Source organism: Schistocerca cancellata, chromosome 6 (assembly GCF_023864275.1).
Source record: "Schistocerca cancellata isolate TAMUIC-IGC-003103 chromosome 6, iqSchCanc2.1, whole genome shotgun sequence".
NCBI lineage: Eukaryota > Metazoa > Arthropoda > Insecta > Orthoptera > Acrididae > Schistocerca > Schistocerca cancellata.
Genome location: NC_064631.1, coordinates 72,760,503 through 72,787,789, shown reverse-complemented (window position 1 = coordinate 72,787,789; position 27,287 = coordinate 72,760,503).

The following is a 27,287-nucleotide window of genomic DNA, read 5'->3' as shown; positions in this document are numbered from 1 at the left end:
TAATCAACGCCATCTAAGCTAGTATATCTTCCTCAATAGACAACTTGTAGGATGATCGTAGGATTGCTTATAAGATAATTTTAATACACTACGTGATCAAAAGTATCCGGACACCTATCTGAAAATGATTTATTTGTGGATACCTCCTTAGAAAGGGTTTACTAGGCTGTCCTGTAGTTACTATCTGATAGGCGTCTCGTCTGGTTCCTGGCAGAGCTATCTGAATACAGTTATGTTTGATATTAAAAAGAATGTGTACAGGGTGAAGTGACTGTTAAATGTGCTGGACAGCCACTGTTGGTAATTCTTCTATTAAATTTCTAGTCAATGAAGTCTCATGTAATCTCCACAGTTTTAACATTGTGCTGATGCATAGCTCCACCACTCTTTGGTGAACATGTACAAGATCTGGTCAGCTCATACCAACACAGGGACCTGGGATTTGTATCTGGCTTTAAAAAGTAGATCTGCACTCATGAAGGAACCAAATGATGTCCATAAGAATTGCGCTACTACCGCCAACGTCGGGAGTACTTGGGCAAAGTGCAGAATCTGTAAGGCGGGGTAGGTGTTTACATATGGTGCTTGCTGGAGGATGTCTAAGGCCCATGCCAGGTTACAGTTGACACCTGTCTTGACTGCGTGTGGCAGTCTGATAGAATTGTAACTGTTGTGCGACATATGCCATTGGTAACAACAGTTCCTAGGCGTTCCAAAGTACCAATGAGCCATAAACGTGCTACATATTCTTCCAATAGCCTGACACCGATACACATCAACAACCAACTTGTCCACATTTATATGGCTGCTAGTGGCCGTTCCATATTTGTGGATCCAATCTAAAGCCACATGCATGTTATCATCAGCCGCCAGCAACAGGCCATCAGTATATGCTTTACACTTAAATGTGTATCATCACAAATTCAGTCTTGCCGGTCAGTGACGACAGCCACAGAGTAACAGATCAAGGGCTGTCACATATTATATCATAGACAGGGGACACCATTGTCTGTCGTATCTCGATACAATGAGGGATTTCGTCGTACACCCTTGCAGGAGGACTATGGAGAAATCATGGTGGAGTGACGACGTCATGATAGCGATAAATGACCATGGAAACCGCTTGTGCATCAAGACAGATTCACTCCATTGAAAGCTTGATCAAAACCTACCGACAATAGTGCTGCATGGCGGCGGCACGTCTTTGCTAGGGCGATCATATCGTGATAGTCACCAAGCGCCTTCTGGATGTTGTTATTAATTCCTGACAGACACCAGTCACTCGGGATGCCATCGTATAGCTGGTGCTCCTATAAAATTTCAAAGAGGTCCCACTGATTTATTCACTGCTCCCCTATCAAAGGCCTCCTTCACTTCATCCTCAGTAATCTACTTCGTCAGCAGTGCTTCCATCTCTGGTTCAATGGTGCCGAAAATCATATGTGTAACCTCGATAACCACTACAGCATCAAATTGACAGTAATGTTCTACAAAGTCATTGCCTATTTCTTGTTGCGACGTTAGGTGTGTGCCATCATTTAGTGCATGTATCAGGGCTCTTCATCGTCTTTTGCTTTTTTGATGATATTATACATTAATGGGTGTTCTCCTGTAAGCTAGTTTAGTGCCCATGCCTGCAGCAATGCACCTCCGAGGTGGCATGATGGGTTTAATATCGGCCTTAGTTCGTTGTATCCCGACTTGCCACTCTGGAGAAAGTGCTTGGTCAGTGCACTCCTATAGCACTGTGAAACAGAAGTCCATCGTATGACGTCGTCACACTGCCTGCTCATGGGCATATGTCATCATTTCACAGCATAGCACCAGTTTGGCACAAACCTTGCGCTAATGTAGGGTCTCGGGAAACGCCGTTTGCAATATTTCCAAGTAAGGACTGTCTCTGAGGTCAGCGACATTCAGTTTCCAAGGAGCGCAACTCCGGCACGCCCGCTGCTGCTGGAGGGACGTCATACATTAAATGGCTTATGGTTGACGTAGCCCGCATTGAAGACCTCAGTGTTAACGTTATGTGTAACAAACTCTGATCAGCCAGAGCATCCCAAGTAGTGAATTGCAATCGATATAAGCCCGTAACGGCCATAGCAGCGTCACCTGGCCGGAATGACTGCTAGTCAGACACACGCATGTTGCATGTAGCATTGGTGAGTGTGCTGTTCATGTATGGAATGGGGAATGTGCGCAATCAATGTGAGTCTGGCCGAGGGCACATGTGACGGTTTGGAGTCTCAGCACGAATATTTAGGAAACTGCACGACTTGTCGGGTGTACGAGAAGTGCTGTGGTGAATTTCTTCAACACGTGGTGGAAACAAGGTGAAACCATGTCCAGACGCCGTGTGATTGGGTGGTCACCACTCATTACAGTTGTCTCATGTCGTAGACTATGCCGACTGGTAAAACAAGACAGGCAGCGAACTGTGGCGGAATTAACATCAGATTTTAGTGCTACGCACAGTACAAGTGAGTCTGAACACTCCTAACGGTGGACCTCTGGAGGACGGCCCATGCATATACCAATGTTAACAACACGTCAGCAACTATGACTGAAATGGGCACACGACCATCGGCATTGGAAGTTGGCGCAGTGACAGAGCATTGTATGGTCTGATGAACCCCGATACCTTTCTTACCACGCCGATGCTAGTGCAAGAATGCTTCATCTTCCAGGTGAGCAGTTCCTTGACACCTGTACTGCAGGATGGAGACAAGCTGGTGGTGGTTCTATTATGGTCTGTCGAACATTCAGGTCTGAGGCACCATGATGGATTATGAGTGCCATAAGCTGATTGCAGAGCACGTGCACGATTTCATGATGATTATGTCTTCTGACGGCTATGGTACTTTTCAACAAGATTATGCGCCATGCGACAAGGCCAGGAGAGTGATAGATTGTTTCGAACAACACAAGGGCGAGTTTCAGTTGATGTGTCGGCCTTTCAACTCCCTATATCTGAAGTCGATCGAACACATCTAGAATGTGAACCACCATGTCAGAGTTCATCGGTCCCTCCCCGGAATTTACAAGAATTGAGTGACCTGTGTGTGCAGTTGTGGTGCCAACTTCCTCCAGCCACCTACCAAGGTCTCACTGCTTCCACGCCACGACACATGTACACTTCTTGTAGGACGACGATGTCTATGTCCGCCGTTTATAGCACAAATTTAAGTAAATACATCCTTCTTTGCGACTGTATGGGGTTGATATTGAGAGAGGCAAGCCAATATGCTCGTCTTCGTTCCTATGTTCTTATCTCTATCGCACATGGCAGCTTATGTCATCTGAATTTGTATTGGCACATTGTGTGGCTCTGTCGTGTCTGCCGGCATTGGTTATAGTGCTAACTTAAAGAGGCGCCACCCCTACCGTATTGCCTGTTGCAACCATCAGAGGACCACCTTCACAGTTAGCCCAGTCTGCTTGGGACAAGTTTGCCGTCGTCTCGGTCTTGCCAGCCCCATCTCTCTGTGTCGTCTTTTCTAGTACCATAGATTGGTAATGGATTGACGGTAGCTCTGCGTTATCGAGCTCTTCAAGGCTATTCTACTGCCGATACCGTGGTGTTCTGTTTTGCATCCCGCCTGAAAGACGGTGCGTGGGTCTGCTCCTGAAAACAGAATGGTTGGCCGAATAAAGGAAGTGAGTAGGAGCAGGAAAAGCTAATACCCGTCGGTACTGCAAGAAAGTAAAACTGGTTTATTGGAGCATGAATATATACAGGACATACATAACTTTGTAAAGATGAGCAAGCCTTAAATCCGTCGTATGTAGAGCAAAGCTGAAGCGAAGTCTCCCGGCCGTCTGCTCTTCATGAAATGGGCAGAATCTGCAGGGGAGCTCATAGATCTGGACAGCGCCTGCTAGAGGGCGCTATCGTCGGTGTCGCTCGTAGTGCCAGCTTAAGTATCTATACCTACGCCGTGGCATCGTGGATATCGATACCACATTCTGGATGCTGGATGTAACGTCTCGGTTTCCTGTGTTATGTAGCCCGCGTCTTGGCCCATTGTTGATTGTCGCCTTTCGTATGTAGCTTCTTTAGCCACGTTGTGGCTTAGAGCTCTTCTATTCCCGAATCGTCGCAGCACATCTTCATTGGTTACGTGACCAACCTACGCTGGAAAGCTAATCAAACTGGTACACCTGCGTAAAATCGCGTAGGACCTCTGCGAACGTGCAGAAGTGCCACAACACGAAGTGGCATAGGGACGACTACTGTTTGAAGTGGTACTGCAGGGAACTGACACCATGAATCCTGCTGGACTGTCCACTCTGAAGCAATTTTGGACGTGTGGGGTGTCGCATTGTACTGCTGGAATTGCCCAAATTAGTCGGAATGCACAATGGACATGAATGGATGCAGATGATCAGACAGAATGTTTACTTACGTGTCACGTATCACAGTCGTATCTAGACGTACCAGGGGTCCCATATCATTCTAACTGCACACGCCCACACCGATACAGAGCCCCCACCAGCTTGAACAGTGCCCTGCTGACATGCAGGGTCCAGTGATTCATGAGGTTGTCTCCATACTCGTAGACGTCCATCCGCTTGATACAATATCAAATGAGACTCGTCCAATCCCGCAACATGTTTCCAGTCATCAACAGTCCAATGTCGGTGTTCACGGGCCCAGGCGATGTGTAAAGTTTTGTGTAGTGAAGTCATCAAGGGTACACGGGTGGGCCTTTGCCTCTGAAAGCCCATATCGAAGATGTTTCGTTGAATGGTTCGTGCGCTGACACTTGTTGATGGCGCAGTACTGAAATCTGGGAAGGGCGCTAATGACCTTAGTAGTTGACGCACTAAACACAAAAAAAACCATTGAACGATTCTCTTCAGTCGTCGGTGGTCCCCTTGTTGAGGGTCCTTTTCCAGTTTCCGTGGTGTCGGAGGTTTGATGTTTTACCGCATTACTGATATTCACGGTGCACCCGTGAAATGGTCATACGGGAAATTTGCCACTTCATCCCTACCTCGGAGATGCTGTGTCCCATCGCCCGTGCGCCGACCATAACAATACATTTAGACATCCTTAAAACTTGATAACCTGCGATTGTAGCAGCAGTAACTCATCCAACAACTGGGTCAGACACTTGTTGTCTTATATAAGCATTGCCGACTGCAGCGCCGTATTTTGCTTGTTTACGTATCTCTGTAATTGAATATACATCCCTATACAAGCTATTGTGCTGCTTCATTGTATATTCTCGTCAGCACCTTAATGCCACAGTTTTTATGATTTTAGTTCACTTACATATAACACTAATCGTCAAACAAATACACTCAGCACACTTCCTAACATTTAAATTTATATTCGGTGGTAAAACATTTTTCGATTAAAAATGCGTTTCTTGCTGTTATCTGTATGCTGCTGGTGTTTTCTTTACTTCATCTGTCATCAGTTACACAAACTCTAAACCAAAAAAACAAAAAAGACGCATCTCAAAGGAGTTATGAAAATTGGCAGCAAATTCATATTCATATGCGTATCGACATAAAATTCATAACCGTAAACTTTGGTGGCCGATGGATGAATATGTGACGCTGCAGCGCAGTTTCAACGGGCAACTGGAAAGGAAATTAAACACGGGACATACGATACCCAGGCGTAAAATGTTTCCAAATTTCATATCATGTACTCAGTTAGACAATAACGATGCCTCGCAGACAGGCGCATGAAAAATATACGCAGACGTCAACATTTGAGAGAGGACGTGTAGTTGGGTTCAAAGAAGCCGGTTGGAGTAATCTCTGAATCCTTCAACATTTGAATAACAGCGATGCCACTATTCGACGATGTTGGCAGGAATGGGAATCGTCAGAGCGGCCCTCAGAGCCCCGGATTCATCACTGTCATCGATCCGATGTCCAACTGATGCTTCAGTGATCACAATGACCGTTACTAAGCGGCTCACAGAGAAGGGGCTGAATTCACGGCGCCCCTTGCGCCGACCTCCATTGACCTCTGTACACCAACGATCGCATCTGCAGTGGTGTCGGGCCATTCGGCCTGGAATCTCATTGACTGGAGTAGAACTGTCATCAGTGATGAGTCCTCCTTCGAAATAGGCCCCAAAGACCAGCCAAGACATGTCTAGATCTCATACGAGCGTTGACGTACCGACGTCCACGTCCCCCGCCATGTGGCCCAACAACCAGGAGTTCTGCCGTTTTATTTCATAGCAGGACTCCTTTGGTTGTCACCCGCGCCATCCTTACTGCACAGCGGACGTCGGCGTCATTCTATGCCTCGTTTTGTTGCCCTCAATGATCACTCATCCTGGGCTTACATCTCAGCAAAATAATACCTGTCCGCACTCGGCGACAGTTTCTACTGCCTGTCTTCGTGCTGCTTGCCAAACCTTATCATGGCGAGTAGTGTCGCTGGATGTCTTCCCTATTGAGAACGTTTGGAGCATTATGGGTAGGGCCCTCCATCAGATAATATTATGGCGATCTAACGCGCTAACTGGACGGAATTTGGCACGATATCCCTCAGGAAGACTGCTCTCTCATTCAATGCCCTACAAATAAGTGCTTGCTTCCATAAGTGCCAGAAGTGGATCAACGCGTTATTGTATAGCCCAATTAGTGAAACTCTTTCTTTCGAATAAATCTCGCAATTTTTCTGAAATTGTAATCAGCTCTCTGTCTCGTCATCACTTCTATCGATTTCCTTAACATTTGCACAATTCATCGTCGTGCATCGTTTATATCTTAAAGTGTACTACTGAGAAAACAGTAACCTAGTCTAATACTTTAAGTGTCTCAGTTTAACATCTTCCTACCCATGTTCACTTTTAGGTACCTTCATTTTGTAACCTATTTCCTAGGCACTATGCATTTCGTTCAAGTGATCTTCCTAAAGTTCACCGACGTCTCTGACAGAGTGACAATGTTATCAAAAGCTTTAAAGGTTTTCTTTCTTGACCCCATCTTTAATTCGCATTCCGAATTATCTTTGGTTTCCTTTATTTCTTATTCCATAAGTAGGTTGAATAACATAGGCAAGGGTAGATTACAAACATGTCACACTTCAGCCGATGCCTGTAATTCGTGTTCTCTCACTTTTACAACTAAAGTCTGATTTCTGTCCAAGCTGTACACAACGTTTCGCTCCCTGTATTTTATGTAACCTCAGAATAACTTTTTTGTAGTCAATACTGCCAAAATATTATTCCATTACTTTGCTAATAAATTGAAATTAAGAGTAAACAACTTCTCAATGAAATGTTTGCTCTTTTTTTCTTCATGTTATAATTTTTTCACCCTTTCTACATTTTCCATTGACGAACATGGCGACTGCATAGAGGTGAAAAAATGACCAAACGACTTCTAGTATTTTCTGGAAGCTGAACACAGAATATGAACATTACTAGTCTTTAACACTAGCTATTCGACCATGGAACTAATAAAAACAGTTTCAAAAATTAACAAACGTTATTTATTTCTTGACCTAGTAAAGACTCAAAGAAAGCCATTACTTTACGTTTTGGAAATACAAATTCCTTTATACCAAAGAAATGTATCCGTATGACAACGACTTCTCCCTCAGGAGAAGCGTCTTCGTCCTCCACCATCTCCCTCACATCGGCTAACCAATCTTCTTCTGGCATCAGTTCGTCAGTCCACCATAGATCTGTCTCTGAATAATCCATCTCGTCAGGGATAACCTCGAAGAGGTCCAGTTCTTCTGCTAGGTCAGCCTCGATGTCCAGTACATATTCCTCGAAATCAGCTTCCAGCAAGTCCATTTCACATCGCCATCTAAAAAAAAAATTGAATTGTTTTGGAAGACATCATGTGGAAAACTATTCTAAAATATATTACCCTTAAACAGTGTCATTCTTGTGTGAAGAGATTTTTCAAACTTATAAAAATTTATGATTGTGGCGTGGCATGTTCTGTTAAGGAGTACGTATAACAAACCAACTTATCAAAAGTATTATCAGCACCAAGCTGACTCATTTCCAAAACACATTATTTGATGATCTTACACTAAGCGTTTGCAGACTACAAGTAAACGGTGCGACACACAGGTATACTACACCATATCACAAGGGTGAATTTGTCATGTACTACTTACTGTGCCACAAGCGACATTGAACATATGTTAAAACGATGCTTCAGTACAATTTAACGAAGTACGTCGGTCTCTCATCCTGGTAATTAACTACTACTAAAGTGACTAGCTGACATTTCCGGCATATCTCGTCGACTGCATATTGCTACCCTACACAATCGTGGTCGCCACATTGATCATTACATGACGTCTGCTGAGGGGACTGAAATCGGTCGTGTTTTAATTTGCTATCATCACCAAGCGGACAGATGTTGCCGGGTGTCACACTACAATGTCAGAGTCAGCTACGGACTGCTTCTACGTCAGTCACGTCACCAGTGAGACGACCAGCCCCACCAACTGTCTACCTCTTTGCTGTGTCCACCCTGAGCCTGTGGTTGGCGATCATATATGTATCTCCCCTCTTTGCAAGCACTGACGAGCTATCGTAAACCATTATACGTAACATATATAACTAAAAGAACTTATCTTCTATTATTCAGTAAGACTTGGTACTTACATTTCTGTAGAGAGTATGAGCTGCCATAAAAGCCTGAAATAGAAAAGAGAATAACATGCATTTTAATTACGATTGATGAAGGGTAACTAGTTAGATTTACTAACAATAAGCAATACTAAGAGCTCAAAGGAGCGAAAGGTTTTACGAAACATGTATTTCGGAGTGAATGTTTGTAAGAACTTCGAGTCGCGAGAGCAACTGGTGCCTGTATGTCTCGCCAGTCACACATTTCGCCTGCGACCAAAACGCGCGACTGACGCAGTGATTCCGGCCTACAGCTTTTAGAGTGACGAGTGTGCGAGGATGTGGGAGCTGGCGGTGACTTACCAGCACAGAATCGCGAATGCGACGTCGTCGAGCGCAGTGATAAGCACGAGAACAAGCATCTTGTCTGACTGCTTAGCACCAAATTAGTGTTTCCGCGGTTACCCCGGCTGTGGCTCCATTGTCGATACAGGAGACATGTTAGTCTCACCACTCACGAGTGTCGCGTGAGAAAACTGCTCAACGAATCACTGTTTTTATTCACATATTTATTTGTGCGCTGCGAGATAACAAAATATATTTAATGATTGTTGCACTGACCGACATAGTTTACATTGCAGTTTTATAATAGTTTAATAATTGTTCTTCATATATCCGTAAGCGCGGCATAAGCTGACAGTGCTGAGACTTGATTTAAAAACGTTAGTTCTGATAGAAACTACGCAGATGTTCCGAGGTTCCTCTTTCGGTTTTCTTTAGGTATCCACCCAGCGCGTTCCAAAAATGTCGGTAGGATGACGTGCTCCGCTATGCCTACCTGCCAAAGCATTATCGTATATAGACGTGGGAAGACAAATTCCTGCAGTGACTAAAAAAGTATCAAGCATTTTCCGCTTATCAAGAGGTCGAAGCCGGAAAGTTCGTCTGTGACACACATCTAGCTTGAGAGATACATAGTTTCTAGATGCTGGAAGCTGTAGTATTTTATGGAGTCGTATCTTTGGAATTGCAGCGACTATCACATCTCTTTCCATTCCAATAATGTCTGCTATTTCAAGGTAAAGACATCGTCTGTGGTACTAAAGTAAAGAAACGGTGACCTCCTGTCACACATGACTTTTCCACTTGGCCTATTATCTCATGCTGTGTGACAGCGGTGTTCAAATGGTTCAAATGCTCTGAGCACTATGCGACTTAACTTCTAAGGCCATCAGTCCCCTCGAACTTAGAACAACTTAAACCTAACTAACCTAAGGACATCACACACATCCAGGCCCGAGACAGGATTCGTACCTGCGACCGTAGCGGTCGCGCGGTTCCAGACTGAAGCGCCTAGAACCGCTCGGCCATCCCAGCCGCCTGATAGCGGTGTGTCCTTTGATTCGAAGTAATTTTGGACGTCTATATTGTAGAGAAATATCGCTTACATTTTGAGGTCCAATCCTTACATTCTAGTAAATCTACAGTACTTCTAGAATCAGTCACTATAAAGACGATGTCGGCGGCAGTTTAAACGCATAATGAGGCCTTCTTCGTCGCTTACACTTCCCCGATTCAGATGCTTATTTCCGTCAGGAGTTTGTACATTTTCCTAGCTTGTGTACCTCCGCAATAGAACTCTCACGACATGAAAGAATTATGAGCGTTGCTGTCCACGAGGACGGAAAGAGGTCGGTCGTATTAACAGCTGAGGTCGTTGGTGTAGACTGTCCTCCACACATATCTGGTTCTACGACAATAGCTTCACAATCCTAGCTAAATCTAGGTTAAGAGTTTAATTTGCTGCAAGCCTGATCATGTATCTCATAAGTAAAGATCGATATTATGGCAAGATCGTACAGCACGGTGTGTGACTTCTCTGTCTCGCTTACTAAATAGTTCAAGGCACTGCCATATACGTAATATGCATCGATAACTGGACGACGACTGTATAATGGCACGGTATAGCGTAAATGAAACCAAAACCTCCACACCTGAGATGCTGCACTTAGTATGACAAGTAGCCGTCCAACGTCGCTTGCTTAGCAATCAAGATGTAGGCGCCTCGTCGGTTCTAAGTCAACAAACGCCGCCAGCAATTTTCCCCAACTCTAGCCAAAACTGTGAAGGGGCGTATCTGACCCGTTGGTGTTGTTATAGTGCAGCACTTCCTTGCGAAGGCTAGAACTAGACAGTTAACAACAGCTTGACTACGAACGGTTTTGATCTTTCAAACAAAGAGACTGCTTAATCTACTATTCAGTCATAGAAGTGTCAACCTCAGATTAATCGAGTAAGTATACAGGCACATATAACCGGCACACGTTTGTACTTTCAGAAACATGCTTAATGTCGTTACAATATACCCTGTATTCACCGTACACAAAAGGGGACTCAACAGAGATCCGTGTGAGCGACTGTTATATACCAACTGCAGTGAGTGTAAGGTTTTGTCAGAAATTCTGATGTATAAGCATGATTTTGAAGAAAATATTTAAGCTTGTCGGTAATAAGGCCTGGAATAACAATCACAATTATTTCCACGCCGTGTTCGGCTTCAGAGATGCCGCGAGCCGAAACCATTACGAAGTCATTCAGTGTCGTGGGCTTCCCGGCCCCGGGCTTCGCGACCTGTTGCGTCAACGTGGTGTTTCCGAGGACAAATATTTCAGCCGTGACGATACCGACCGTCAATGAAAGCTGTAATAGTGGAAGATCCTCTGCTGACCGTTTGTCAATAATAACAGTTCCTTTCACATTTTATCCATTCATAGGACTGGCTAATACAAAGGCAGGCTCAGTATCTTTTTTTATTTTTTCTTGTTTCTGACTTCTTATTTTCTTTTTTACCTTCAACTTTGTTCCTTTCTACAGCATTACTCGATAAAAACGTCATCATCATTTCATTTGGGCCTTTGTCTCACTTCAACATGGCGTCGGCCTTGTCACTATGGATTTGGAAATTGTTAGTGTTGGGGAGTGGGCGGAGGCCCTTCCTGTCTCCACCACGAACCCCCAGGACTGAATTAGTGTACTCCAGCTGTCTGAGTCCAGTATAAGCCATTAAATAGTGCGAATGCTTTCAAATGCCTTAGACTCGTGCAACTGAGGCGGGACGTGGTGACCAACCCGTTATTCATCTAGTGGGGCTGGAAAACCGCCTAAAAACCTCATCCAGGCTGGCCGGCATACTGACCCTCGTCGTTAATCAGACAGGTGGATTCGATCGTGGGCAAGCGCGTCTACCCGAGACCAGTAAGCAGCGTATTAGAGCTCTCGGCTAACATGGTGAGTCAACATTACTCGATAGAATGATTAAACTTATCATTTTATTTTATCAATTCTAAATTCTCACTCAACTTCTTTTATATCAAAGCCATGATTTGAACATCCTCTTATGTCACCCAATTCGTTATTGCAATATCATTTTACGTTTTGTTTAAAGCTATGTATCTTTTTTTTTCTCTCATGAATGGGCAGGGCAATGAAATTGTTCTTTAATTTCAAATGTAGCTTTTACTGCTTCCTCCTTCATACGTTCTGATGTTTTTGATTTATTGGGGAGTTTCGTATCGTACCGTACGCCAAACTTCGACAGAGTTCGTGGTTCTATCCCGCTGGTTAAAAACATTCAACATTTCAACTGGTGTACTAACATGTTGGGTGTAGTGATTGACATATAGTCAGCTAACTTTATTACGTTTTCTCCACGGGCATTTTCTCATTATTAATAACCACAGCCGCATGGAGTAAGTTTTTCGACTTGTGTCTGGGAGCAAAATAAATGAAGCAGGAAATCTCTTCTTCTGTGATTTCGATGTCAATGTGTAACGTGTATAGTTGTTTGAATTGTTCCGAACAACTGTCAGATGACCTCCCCTGTCCCCCCACCTCACCCCTGTACGACAATAGTTCCCTTTTCACACAGAATTTTCCCAGCTTCCACACAATCAAAAACCGGGATTATTTTGTCAAAACCAGAGCCATCGTCAATTTGCAAAAACACTGTTATCTCCAGTCAGTTTCATAGCATCTGCCCTCAGTTGAATCTGCGAACTGGTGCCAGGGTTTTTGGTCGTCCCAACAGCTTCCCTTCTTGCTTTACGGAATGAAGTCTTGCCGTTATCATAATTTGAGCTACATGCATCGAAATTAAAACTTACTCTTTCAAATCTTTAAATCCCTCATTAAAAATTTGGAAAACAAGCACTGTGTGTTCTTGGTGGACTCTTTCCCTGCACCTACACATTCCTTTCTTAAAATGCAAATCTGCTTAGTCAGATGGGCCAGAACGTCACTGTTCACCCATGATTCTGCCACATGCAATTTTTAAACGGCCTCGGCACTCACCCCATTCGGAGTTCATGCACGAGCAGTTTGTATAAGCATCACGTTTTCCGTGTACCGGTAGCGGTAACTAACCTCCAGAAGGCATACCTTCCCTTTTCTTGTAATTATTTTCATTACCGGCCCTATATAGAATTCAAATAGCTTAGCCCTATGGATGTATACGGGAACAAGGGCTGTGGGCGAGGGCACTGCCACACTGACGGTGGCGTCACTTCCGCCGTTGGTGGAAACGGTACGAAAATGCTTGGCCACAAGTCCCACACTACCTGCGACACCTACAAAGGGGTTGAAACCACCACAGGCAGGAAGGGTAACCTACAGTGCACGAACCTTCGTGTAAACGTGAAGTCATTTTGAGTTTCGTAGTCGTTCTGTTTGCATGCAGCACGTGAGGCGAACATGGCGTTGAAAACAATAACATTCACCTCAAGTAGAGAAGACGTTACGATTTTTCTTTACTGCAGCGTTCATTAACCTGGTGGTTACTTTGTTATTAAGATGTGTAACGTTCAGTATTCATACAGACTTTGAATAAGTGGGAGTGAGGTGTCAGGTCAGAAGGGGGTTCTGAACTCAATTTCGACACAAAGCAGCTCAATAGGCTGTGGAGTGAAAGAGGTAGGCTAGCAATAGAACAGTGCATCACCATTTACTGGACACTCATTTATTGAACATATAAGTCAGGTATACCCAAAAGGAACAATCTGTACAACGTTACAAAATAATATTCTTTTCCTTTAAGTCACTCAAACATTTAAACAGGCAAATGGCAATCATTTAACTGAAAGCCTTTTAAGAAAGCAAGACTAGAAATTTTGAATGACAAGCTAAAATCATATTTAAATAGGCTCTGATAGAACACATATTTTGAAACGAAATACTTCCTTTAAGGAACCAGCGCCCAAAATTAATTACATAATCCTCAACAACCATATTACATCCAAGACATTTAAGATTAAACAGTAATATATAACACCAGGGAGCTGTAGTCCCAAGCTTTAAGCAGCACGTTTCAGATGGATTGCACTGCAACAGTACAATACAAGTCCCTCAGAGCATCTCCCCACACAGGAAGTTATTGCCGCAATCGACAAAATATGAACATCATTCCATGTACAGACCTAAAACAAACTAAAAGCTCTCTTGAGTATGGTACAGTTAATTCCCTTTCAACATAACATACATCACAAGTCTAGCCCTAGGACGGCACCGACACCCCGCAATTTAGCACGCGAAAAACTACAGGATGCACCCATCACGTATCCTTACACAATCCAAGAACAGAGAGCCGGCTCCCCAATAGCGGAACATTGAACCACGCGCAGCGTGCGGATTTGCGGGATGCTGATCTCGCCCTTAACCTCAACACCAGTTCAAATACTAGTCACCCTACAATCTTGAAACACCATACACATTCCTCCAGTTACTGCATAGAAAGCCAATGGAAATGGAAATGGAAATGAGCGTTTGGCGTCATTGGCCGGGAGGCCCCTCGCGGGGCAGGTCCGGCCGCCTTGGCGCAGGTCTTATTACATTCGGCGCCACATTGGGCGACCTGCACGCCGGATGGGGATGAAATGATGATGAACACAACACAACACCCAGTCCCTGAGCGGAGAAAATCTCCGACCCAGCCGGGAATCGAACCCGGGCCCGGAGGACGGCAATCCGTCACGCTGACCACTCAGCTACTGGGGCGGACATAGAAAGCCAATGTGATAGGCAAACAGACCAGCATATGATAAAAGCTTAAGCAGTTTCCTTACTAGTCAACCATTCTGAATAGAAGCCGTTATTTTTTTTTGAACGTGAGCACATCCACAATCAAAAGACAAACAACGCCAATCATAAGGACAGTAGCACGTAAGCAATTAGTAATGGTAACTTCTGCTTAGATTGGCTACAAATCAGCGCGTGATTTAACACAGCAGAGAACAGTCTTTATAACATAACCATCAATACAATATCAAATTACTCACACGTGTACTCCTCCACGATTTCGATTCGCAAAGCCATAGACAAAACGTGGAGAACGTATCACTTAGACCAACATAATGGTGCTTCCTCAGTTACCCCAAGTAACTGACTCCCTTAGTAGCGCAGCAAAGAACCAGGCCTAATGTAACCACAACAGTTTTCGCCTCTAAATTGTCACAGTACAAGTGAGACTCAATCACAAATGTAATTTTATGTCACCAGCTCCCGTATAGTCAACACAAGCGCCTGATTTTCACCCGTTTATAACGGCAGGCAGCAACATCGTACGGAAAAGAGCGTAGACACAAGCTCTTACCAATTCTCTTCTCCGCCGGCAGGTGTGGCCAAGCGGTTAAAGGCGCTACAGTCTGGAACCGCGTGACCGCTACGGTCGCAGGTACGAATCCTGCCTCGGGCATGGATGTGTGTGATGTCCTTAGGTTAGTTAGGTTTAAGTAGTTCTAAGTTCTAGGGGACTGATGACCTTAGAAGTTAAGTCCCATAGTGCTCAGAGCCATTTGAACCATTTGAATTCTCTTCTCCGAAAGGAGCCACGGCAACTCTCGGGAACCACTGGGACATCCAATGCAAAATCGTTACTCCTTCACACAAATTACAAGACGCCCGCTTCCCACTGCTTGCTACGGTGCCTTTCGTTCAGCGCCCACTTGTATATCTCTATGCGATAGGTCCGGTCCCACACTCGCTGCGTCAACCCGACAACCGTCTTCCACCACGTCGCGAAGCACCCCCCCCCCCCCCCCCCCGCCCCCCAGGACCGCGCCACGATACTCCTCGCGTAGGCCCCAGAGGGCGCTGCTTACCGCCCTGACCGTGGCACGAAGGTAAACCACCAGAGTGGCACTATTGATATGAGCCGCCACGGCGTGTGTGCATGAATCATTTCGAAAAGTTACTGAAAAAGTTTTACAAGCCGTGTTCCCTAAACGTCTTCATCAACCGTAAAAGTGAGACGACTTGCTAATTTAGGAGAAAGAAACGAGCTAAAGCCAGTCAGCATTGAACCCAGTATCGTATATATTCAACGGTGTACATTAAGTTTATTTTTAAAACTCCGAAACCAGCTTCAAGATTGAACTGAAATTACACTCACTTTCAGAAGAAACAGAACGTCGTGAACGACTCGAGTTAGGACGCTGATATTCACAGGACATGTACAATAATAGTATGTTCTGCAGAAATGCGTGGAATTTGATCCATGTCGGCCTGCAGCTTCAAGGTCAACATCGACATTGCGGTACAACACCAGCTACCAGTAAAATTTCCCTGCGGCTCTCGTTGTCGCTGTAAACCGTAGGTAATGGATCAGTGTAACTTGAGCACAGCCGCCGGACGCCTTGCAGATGTATGCTCGAACTGTACCGTCGAAACAGTGAGTTTGAACGAGGGCGCATTGTTGGCATGAAAGACTGTCATGCATCCATCCAAGAAATTGCTGCTCGTGTGGGACGAAGTGTTTCGGCAGTGCAGATGGTGTGTGCAGAAAGGTTCACAGAAGACCGTAGAACACGACGAAAAAGGTCAGGTCGCACCGGAACAGACCACACATCCTGAGATGACTGACGCCTCATCCAAATGGCATTGCAGGACAGATCTGCTCTAGGGCAACAGTGGAATAGTGTAACACATCGTACTTTATCAAGGATAACAGTCCGTCGCCGTTTATTAAGGCATGGGTTAGATACTCGTTGTCCTACCTTTGACGAATGTGGGGAAACATACATGAAAGAGGACAATGGCATCAGGTAGTGTATTCGGTCGAATCCGGGTTCTGTTTTATTGATAGTGATGGCCGCATTTTGGTTCACTGCAGGCCGGGGGAGCCGCATCACAGTGACTGCATTCAAACAAGACAATCAGCGTCAACTCAAGACCTTGTGGTGTGGGGTGCTATTGGGTACAGCCACGAATCACAGCTGGTGTGTGTCCCGGTCACTGCGACCAGTGTGATCTACGTCAATGACATCCTGTGAACCATTGCCATACCATTTCTGCACAACATCCCAGATGCCATTTTTCAGCAAGACAATGCACGATCACATGTTGCTCAACGATCTCGTGTCTTCTTAGCATCACAGGATGTTCCATTTTTGCAGTGGCCCGTCAGATCACCAATTGGAAAACAGTGGGATGTGGAGAAACGACAGGTGCAGCCCTGCGCCCAATTGCCAACCACCAGAGATGCACTTCAGTACCAATTTAATGTAGCGTTGATGTATAAACCAGCCCGCCCTTGTGACCTAGCGGTTGTAGGCGCTTCAGTCTGGAACCGCGCGTCCGCTACGATCGCAGGTTCGAATCCTGCCTCGGGCATTGATGTGTGTGATCTCCTTAGCTTAGTTAGGTTTAAGTAGTTCTAAGTTCAAGGGACAGATGACCTTAGATGTTAAGTCCCATAGTGCTCAGAGCCATTTGAACCATTTGTCTATACCAAAGGACGCCTTTCGCACCTTATACACGTCAATCCCATCTTGCATGAAGTTGTTAGGGATCATAGCCGAATGTGTGCCTATTAGACTACAGGACACATGCCGAACTGAGGTGACTCAGTCGCTAATCATTTCTACAGAACATACTAATGTACATATCATGAGACTATGAACGTCCTATCTCTAGTCGTTGAAGGTGTTCTGTTTGTTCTCAACATGAGTGTACAAATGGTGGGTAGGCATTATTGTCATGATAATAGTCCTCTGTTCTAGAGTTCCTCTATTATTTTATTTATTAGCGTAAACAACGAGTTGTTTGGTATGCGTACGTGATCGTTCATCACGGTTTACTTTTCTGCTTCTGTTCTCTGTATGTGATAATGTTCTTGCAGGGTTATGAGATGTCTTTTATTGTTGATTCTAATTATTTTGATGTCTTCTTCTCTAGTGTTTGGTTTGTGATTGTGTTCACTTAGTCGTTCTGCAAATGTGGAGTGGTGTTTCCATACCTCCAGGCTCTAATGTGTTTTTTGTATCTCGCATCAAACATTCTGCCTCTTTGTCCTATGTATCTGCCAACACAAGTGTTACACTGTAATTGAATACACCTGCTTTCTGATATATATTCGTGTTTTTGGTCAGTTTTGAGGTGTATTTTTTGATAGAATTGTCTGTTGTGTATGCTATGTTTATTCGCTGTCTTTTGAAATTGTTGGTGATTTCTGTGTGAGTTTGTGTTTGTATGTCATTATGTGCCATCTTCTGTTTTTTCTTATGTTATCCTAATAATTTTGTGTAGTTGTTATAGTAATGAGTGATTGTGATTGTATATGGTCCTGTTGTGATGTTGTCAATGGTGTTGCCCTTCCTGATTATATTTTACTCTTGATTTTGTTTTTTAGCTTTGTGACTATTGTAGTGTTGGCAGAAGAGCCAACACCGTGTTGCTAGAGGAGGCCGAAATGCACGCGTTTAAGCTCACGCAGACTGGCGTGAGGTCTGGAACAGTTAAAGGAGATGAGTCTACTAAATAAAGTACGTAGTTGATGTAATACTTAACTTTAATCCATAATTGGTGTACATCGGTCTGATGGTTCATGCTTCATTAGATACATAGCAAAGGATAAATGGCGCCTTGCTAGGTCGTAGCAAATGACGTAGCTGAAGGCTATGCTAACTGTCGTCTCGGCAAATGAGAGCGTATTTGTCAATGTAGCTTCGCTAGCAAAGTCGGCTGTACAACTGGGGTGAGTGCTAGGACGTGTCTCTAGACCTGCCGTGTGGCGGCGCTCGGTCTGCAATCACTGACAGTGGCGACACGCGGGTCCGTCGTATACTAACGGACTGCGGCCGATTTAAAAGCTACCACCTAGCAAGTGTGGTGTCTGGCGGTGACACCACATTCCTCCCCCGCAAATCGGCGTAAGGTTGTATTATAAGGCTTCCGCCCGCCGCGGGGAGGACCCCATGTTGACGTGTGCGACGAGGTGGGGAGCCTAACAACAGGCGAGGCTGTGCCACCCGCACCCGGCCATTCGGTCCGAAGGGAGCTAGGAAACGCCTGAAAACCTAGTCCAGGGTGCACGCCAACAGGCGGTGTATGCGCCTGGAGAAAGACAGGAGGGGCCGAAGGGTCGATCTCCATCGGATCGGAGCACCCGACGGGCGAAGACGACAGATGGTCCGGAGCGGGCATGAGTTCCATGGCGGAGGACAGCTGGTCACGGGAAGCGATCGGCGGCGCGTGACCCAGGGAGGCGCCCGGCGGTTGCAGCGACGCGTCCACTGCGGGCGTCGCCGGCGGTAGAACAGGCGGCGGCGGCGGCGGCGGTGCGTCACCATGTGGCAAAATGGAAGGCAGCGTCGGTAACACCTGGGGCTGAGGCGAGCCAGTAGATGGGTCCCCATGGCGCTGACCGGACGGCACCGTTGCTGAAAGCAGACGGGGAGCGGCAGATCCCGTGCAACGACAGAGGCGCAGCTGATTGAGATGCCGACGCACCTCACCAGAGGCCCCCAAAACCAGATACATAGCGCGGCCGAGGCAGCGAAGAATGCGCCCTGCGAGCCAACGCCGTGATCGCGATAGTTGCGAAAGTATACAACGTCGCCTGGGGCAAAAGCAGGTGTCTGCCGCTGCACAGGAACCTGATGCGGCGGATGTAACAAAGACATCAAGGTGCGATGAGGGCGACCATGAAGCAACTCAGCCGGCGAGCGACCATCTCGGGGCTGAGAGCGATACGAGGACAAAAAGAGCAATAACGAGTCCTCCCGAGAATGCGACTCTTTCAGCTTCAACATCTGTGACTTGAAAGTCCGGACCAATCGTTCAGCGGCACCGTTTGACTGAGGCGAAAACGGCACGGATGTCAGATGTTGAATACCATTGGCCTTGCAGAATGACTGAAATTCTGCGGACATGAATTGTGGGCCATTGTCAGAAACAATAGTCTGTGGAAGACCTTCAGTGCAAAAGATAGCGAATAACGCTTGGATGGTGGCAGATGACGTCATGGAAGACATCCTGACAACAAAAGGAAAATTACTGAATGAATCGACCAGAACCAACCATCGAGCATTCCAGAATGAACCAGCAAAATCGATGTGTAAGCGTTGCCAAGGGGAAGTGGCTTTTGGCCATGCAAAGAATTTCCGCGGTGGTGCGGATTGTTGTTCGGCACACGCCATGCAAGAAGAGCACATATTCGTAATCGCAGCATCGATTCCGAACCAAGCACAGTGCTGACGAGCAAGTTGTTTCGTTCGCACTCTACCCCAATGTCCTTGGTGGAGAAGCTTTAAGACAGAGGACTGTAACGAACGTGGGACTACGAACCTGGACTGATCATTATCAGAACGCAACAGCAAAACACCACGTCGTACAAAAGGTCTCTCCTTGTGAGCAAAAAATCGGCGAACCAACGGATCCTCGATCCGTGACTTTGACAAGGGCCATTGCGTAGCAACAAAACGCAAAACGGTAGCAAGGACAGGGTCAGCAGCTGTAGCTGCAGCTACACGACGAAAATCAATCGGAAACGATTCGATCACGTCATCGGTTTCCGAATCAATGAACATGCAAGCAAGTTCGGAAGAATCGAATGCTCTATCCTCAGCAACAGGCAAACGGGTCAACGCATCGGCGTTTCCGTGCTTAGCAGTGGACCGATACAACATATCGTAGCGGTACTGCGAGAGGAAAATAGACCAGCGAATGAATTTCTGCGCTGTACGTGGAGGTACAGGCTTGGTCGGATGAAAAAGCGATGTCAAAGGTTTGTGGTCTGTGATGATGGTAAAGGGACGGCCATACAAGAAATGATGAAACTTAGTAACACCAAATACGAGAGCCAAAGCTTCTTTCTCGATCTGTGAATAATTTCTTTCCGCTGACGACAGCAACTTGGACGCAAAGGCAATAGGGCGATCATGCGAACCATCTTTGTGCGCAAGCACAGCACCGATCCCGAAATCCGATGCATCTACCATCAACAAAAGGGGTTTCTGGGGATCGAATGGCGTAAGGCAAGTATTGGAAAGCAACGCCGATTTCAACTGACGAAAGGCGCGTTCGCATTCCGTTCTCCAGATAGTTTGCAGCAGTAGGGACCGACGCACGAACAGTTTGAAAATATTGCTGAAACAAGGCAGGGGCGGATGCACACCCAAATGGCAGTCGTTTGAATCAGTGCGAACCAAGATGCGTGTTAACCACCAAGACGCGCTGGGATTCTTCGTCCACCGGTATTTGCAAGTACGCATCTGCTAGGTCCAACTTCGAAAAATATTTACCCGGGCACAGTTTGTCAAAAAGATCTTCCAGGCAGGGTAAAGGAAAAGTAGCAGTCACTAGTTGAGGATTCACTGTTGCCTTAAAGTCCACGCAAAGTCTCAATTTTCCGGAAGGTTTTTGCAAAATTACTAAGGGTGATGCCCAGAGAGAAGCCTGCACACGTTCAATTACACCTTGTGATTCTAAATCGTTTAATGTTCTTGCAACCTCATCACGCAATGCGTGGAAACATTGCGCGCTCTGAAAAATTTCGGTTGCGCGTTTACTTTCAGTTCCAAATGTGCTTCATAGTTCTTAGCGCAACCAAGGCCCGGTGCAAAAATGTCTGCAAATTCTTCACATAGATGAGAAACACTGGCTGAAGGCACAGTCTGGTTCACTGATAGGACCTGATTTACGACAGACAAGTTAAACAACTGAAATAAATCTAAGCGAAACAAGTTCACTGCAAAAGAAGAACGAAGGACGTAAAATGACACAAGTTTTGTTTGTCCCTTGTATGTTGCAAGAAGGCTGCACTGTCCTAACACAGGGATAGCTTGTCCTGAATAACTAGTTAGCTTAACATTTGCGGCACGCAACAGGGTTTTGCCCAGCTGTTTGTATGTGTCTTTATTGATCAAATAAACTGCAGCTCCGGTATCGAGCTGGAATGGTATCACGTTGGTATGAATGTCCAAGTCCACAAAAAGTGTATTGTCCTCCTGACGACAAGAGCGACTGTCTCGTGCAACATGAACAGACACTGGTACAGAATCACTTGCGACGTGACGGGATTTCCGTCGACGTCGATGCACACTTTTTGTGGAACGAACACAGTCACTGTTAGAGAGAGTGGCACTGGGCAGAGTGGAATTAACTACATGAATGTCCATGGGCGAAGGTTCATGAGCCTGAGTATTCTGGGTTCGATTCCGATTCCGGCGCGAAGCAAAGTGCCTGGACTGGTTGTGAGTGTCCGATCTGAGCTTTTTCTGGCAAACACTATGAACATGTCCTTTTTTATGACAGAAAAAGCAAATAGCTTGGCGTGACGGGCAATTCTCACGCGAATGTCTAGTAGCACACTGCGGGCATGACTTTAGTACTGCATTTGCTTGCTTACGTGGCACACGTGGCTGCGCGGACGGGCGCGAGGGCTGTTTACGGTTCCGTGCAGCTCGCCCGGCCGGCCGGTTAACGTGACACACGGCTGGCGAAGTTTCAAATGATTCCTGAGCAAAGTCAAGAGTGTCCTGCCGATCCTATATGTCCATCACTTGTTGAAGAGAGGGATTGACTAGTTTCAAAATCTGTTCCCATATACGAACATCAGAAACGTTCTGTGCAATTGCATCATGTACCATAGTATCTGAATAAGGGAGTCCACATTCACACTCAAAAGCGCAATCCACAGTAAGGCCTTGCAAAGTTGCAACCCACTCCCAATTAGTCTGACTGGCCGTACGCTTTGCACGAAAGAACGTATACCTTTTTGCAACTACATTGACTGATTCTTTGAAATATGCATATAATGCAGACAAAATTTCTTCGTAGGACAGAGTTGCTACGTCGCGTCGGGGAAACAATTTCACTATCACACGGTAGGTGGCCACTCCTACACAAGAAAGGAGATAAGGATGCCGCTCATTACCTTGATTTCTGTAGGCGGCGAGATGGAATCCAAATTGGTGTGACCACTTTCCATTGCAGCATCAAACGGACGAAAAGGTGGTGCAACTGCGTTTTGTGGCTGCGGGAGCTGTGGAGCAGCGGCGGCCGCGTCGGTTTGCATCGCACGTTGACCCTGGATGAGCTGTCCAAGGGCAGCCAATAGGCCTGCGTTTGCTGATTCTGCAAGGATAAAATTCGGACAGTACATCTGGAGACTGTGGCAAAGCCATGACACGAGTAAATTAGTGCAATATTTGGTACAAACGCGATTTAGCTTGTCGCCAATGTGATGTGTTGCTAGAGGAGGCCGAAATGCATGCGTTTAAGCTCACGCAGACTGGCGTGAGGTCTGGAACAGTTAAAGGAGATGAGTCTACTAAATAAAGTACGTAGTTGATGTAATACTTAACTTTAATCCATAATTGGTGTACATCGGTCTGATGGCTCATGCTTCATTAGACACATAGCAAAGGATAAATGGCGCCCTGCTAGGTCGTAGCAAATGACGTAGCTGAAGGCTATGCTAACTATCGTCTCGGCAAATGAGAGCGTATTTGTCAATGTAGCTTCGCTAGCAAAGTCGGTTGTACAACTGGGGCGAGTGCTAGGACGTGTCTCTAGACCTGCCGTGTGGCGGCGCTCGGTCTGCAATCACTGACAGTGGCGACACGCGGGTCCGTCGTATACTAACGGACCGCGGCCGATTTAAAAGCTACCACCTAACAAGTGTGGTGTCTGGCGGTGACACCACAACTATATCATTATTGTACTCATTGTTTTGGGCTATCTGCATTAATATCAGCCGGTCACGGTGGTCTAGCGGTTCTAGGCGCTCAGTCCGGAACCGCGCGACTGCTACGGTCGCAGGTTCGAATCCTGCCTCGGGCATGGATGTGTGTGATGTCCTTAGGTTAGTTAGGTTTAAGTAGTTCTAAGTTCTAGGGGATTGATGACCACAGATGTTAGGTCCCATAGAGCTCAGAGCCATTTGAACCATTTTTTTGCATTAATATCTCCAGTTCTTTTTGGCAGTTTTTATTCTTCAGTGAAACTGTATTGAGTCTATGGAGCATGTGTTGAAGTATTTCTTGCTTTTGTGAGTGTGGATGGTTCAAGTATTGGGGGATAATAACGTCAGTTGCTGCAGGTGTAAATGATCATTGGTATACCCAAAAAGTTTATTTGGTTGTTCCCTTCTCTTTCCATTGAGAATTGTATATTTTTATGTACCCTGTTGATGTCAGTATGTAATTCTTCAATTTTTGTTTGTGGTACATCTATTAAGCAGAGGATGTCATCTATATACCTGAACCAGTATAGTATGTTGCATTCTTTTGCTGCTGTGTTTGTGAACACTGAATCAGTTATTTCTAGAGAAGGACAACCGGGCTGAGGTTATACACTGGAGGTCCTTGTTTCGCCATTCTCTATTCCCAGGGAACGGCCGGAAATTGGTCAAGGTCACCCAGGCAACTGTGCAAGTTACACCCAAGATCATGACGTTATTCTGAAGTCGTCACATCATAAAGATGGCGGCTCACCCTGCCCCTTTGAAGCAAGAGGATTAATCACCCTCTTCTCTCGTCAATCTTTTTTAACTGGGACACTTAAGTGTGAGGCGTTATTATGGAGATGGACAGCATAGGAAGAGGAAATGGCAATATCTAAATAACAAATTACGTCACCTGAGTTATACTTGTTAAAAGCAGTATTATGTGACACCTGCAGAGGCCACATTGAGTCAGATATGTAACTACTCTCATTATCCCATATATTACGCATTTTTTAACAATTTCCCATAATGTTCCTGTCTTATAACTGGATCCATTCTGCAACTGGGTAGCATAGGGAGAGAAGTTGCAGCCTGTGTCGATTTGTTCGTAATAAATTACATTATGCCATATCATTTCTGTTCTATTTGTGAACAACTGTTTTGTATTACGTGGAACGAACCGAGACTACATCCAGGCGGATTCTTATTATTCCATATTATCCCACATTTTCCCCAATTTTACCTATTTTCACACTTTTCCGGATTTTCTTTTGTCCAGTTACGCAAGATACATTGCACTCTTCCCAACGTCGCGACGACGTTATGATGCTCTCAGGCAATCACAATGCACTATGGGCTTTACTTCGATATCACTGATATTGAAGCACACTTCCCATATCCATCTGTTATGGTTGTGTCACTCTGGAGCTGGACAGCATAGGGTTAGGTAGTATTCCGTGTCGGCCTGTTAATAACAAATATGTTACTTGAGATCTATTTCTTTTACAATAGTTAAATATTCCGTCCTTATAACCACTAGCAGAAGCCTCACTGGCAGATACGTAAGTAAACTCATTCACCCATATTTTATGAATGTTTTTTTTATATATTTTACGCAGTTTTACACATTGTACCCAATGATGCGAGTTATATGTCAACATGGTGTAAACATCGCCTCGCATCGAGACAAAATGTCACGTCACATACGTCACGTCACGTCATGACGTCACAACACAGTGGCGCACCGTGGTGTGGCTCGTCGTGATGCGTTTCGTAGACGTCGTGAATTTGTCAGTAGATAACAATGCAGCACGTTGCCGATTTATTTGTCAGTGCAGAGACACCACCCTATTACTGGTGTTGAATGTCATAGTGTTGGAAATGAAAACATTCGTACAAATAGTGAGGTCATAGAGAATTTTAAACGCGCTACCGATTTCTAGCCAGGGGGGTGTAAATAAGACAAATACCACAGAGCAGTAGGTTCAAATGGCTCTGAGCACTATGGGACTTAACTTCTGACGTCATCAGTCTCCTAGAACTTAGAAGTACTTAAACCGAACTAACCTAAGTACATCACACAAGTCCATGGCCGAGGCAGGATTCGAACCTGCGAACGTACCTGTCGCGCGGTTCCAGACTCTAGCGCCTAGAACCGCTCGGCCTCGACGGCCGGCAGAGCAGTTGGTAAAGCACCACTACATTGCAAGATTATGGGACGTCACAGTAACATTTTGATGCTTCCGACCAAAGTTCCTGTATGTGGGTAGCACAGCGCTACAAAATACGCCTCTAGAGACGTGAGAAAGGAAAATGTGTAGCCGAGAACGCTGATGTTTGCGGACACACTACCGACGAACTGTCGAAAATTTGCGGTATAACCTCTCCGGTCTGGCGACAGACATTGCTGCTACATCAGTTCTCTCCAAGAGATCACGTCCCAACGTTAATAACAGCAGCAGATCCCGACACGTCGATGAAAATATGTAAGTCTGGCACACACCTAGATAACCGGGAACTCGCCCCAGAATTCGCATATCGAATGAGTGAGGCGAGATCCTGGTAGGGTATGCCACTCATCGTGCGATTGTGACCACCAGGTCGCGAATAACAGAGCTCCGCTTGTTTTCTTGACATTACACCTGACCATCTCACCAGACGAAGTAGAGAGATTTGCACAACGTATGTGTAAGTTTCTCCACCCTGGCGTCTGGCACAGATAGTGCTCAATGGTTCAGTGAGAGGGTATCCCAGCACAGAAAAGCCTGTCGTAACTCGCCGGCGCCCTTGCAGACAAACGTTGCTAACAGTTGAAACGCCAAGCACTGTCTTCCCCGCCCCACCATCCTTTCCCTCTAGACCACCAGTCGCAACTCGCAGACACTTACAAGCTCACCAAACAAAATAGACTTACGTGGTTATAAGGTTGTAGCAGCATGAGGTTCGTAGCAGTAAGGTTGTAGCAGTGAATCCCATGTCGCTGTAAAACACTCCTTATTAACCGGAAGACTTCTACAAAGCACCAATAACGTAATGCTGGACTCGTTGCTGTTAGGATAAATGCACATGCTAGTATTATGTGAACTCAAATTGGCCAAACATCTCTTTCGTGAAAAACAGTACTGAGGACGGATATAGATAGGCAACATACCGTAGGGGAAAATAGAACTTGTACAGTTAGATGCTCTCCTCCTTGTAGGTCTACTTTTTATAAGGGGCCTTACTGTGGGTGCGTCTTGACAAGAGAGATACTGAATTCACATGATCCCCCTATAGGCAATAAGCAGCCCAGAGTCCGGATAAGCATTTAATAAAATATAGTAAATCTGTGTCTAATTTGGAAGTAGAAGTATTCTTGAGATAATTACAGCCCGCGTCCATTAAACCAAAGTAGTAAGTGTCTCAGTCTGTAAGTCAAAAATCGTATTTTGTCATAACACGCCAAGTAATTCCTAAACAACTTATGTACGTGATAGATAACTATTGATTCGGAGACCAATCGTAGGTAATACCATATTGGCATCTGCGTTATGCAGTGGAATCGTAAATGATCTGGAAGGGCGATGTTTCCACCAGCCATAGCTGTGAGAGCATAAGAAATCTAGTTTCACTGACTTTAATTCTGTTGGAAGTAACATGGGCAGGTTAGATGGTTTCAATCATCCGGCGGGGTAATTCTGAATTACAGCGTCATATTTGTTGTAAGTAGCTTTGTTTCT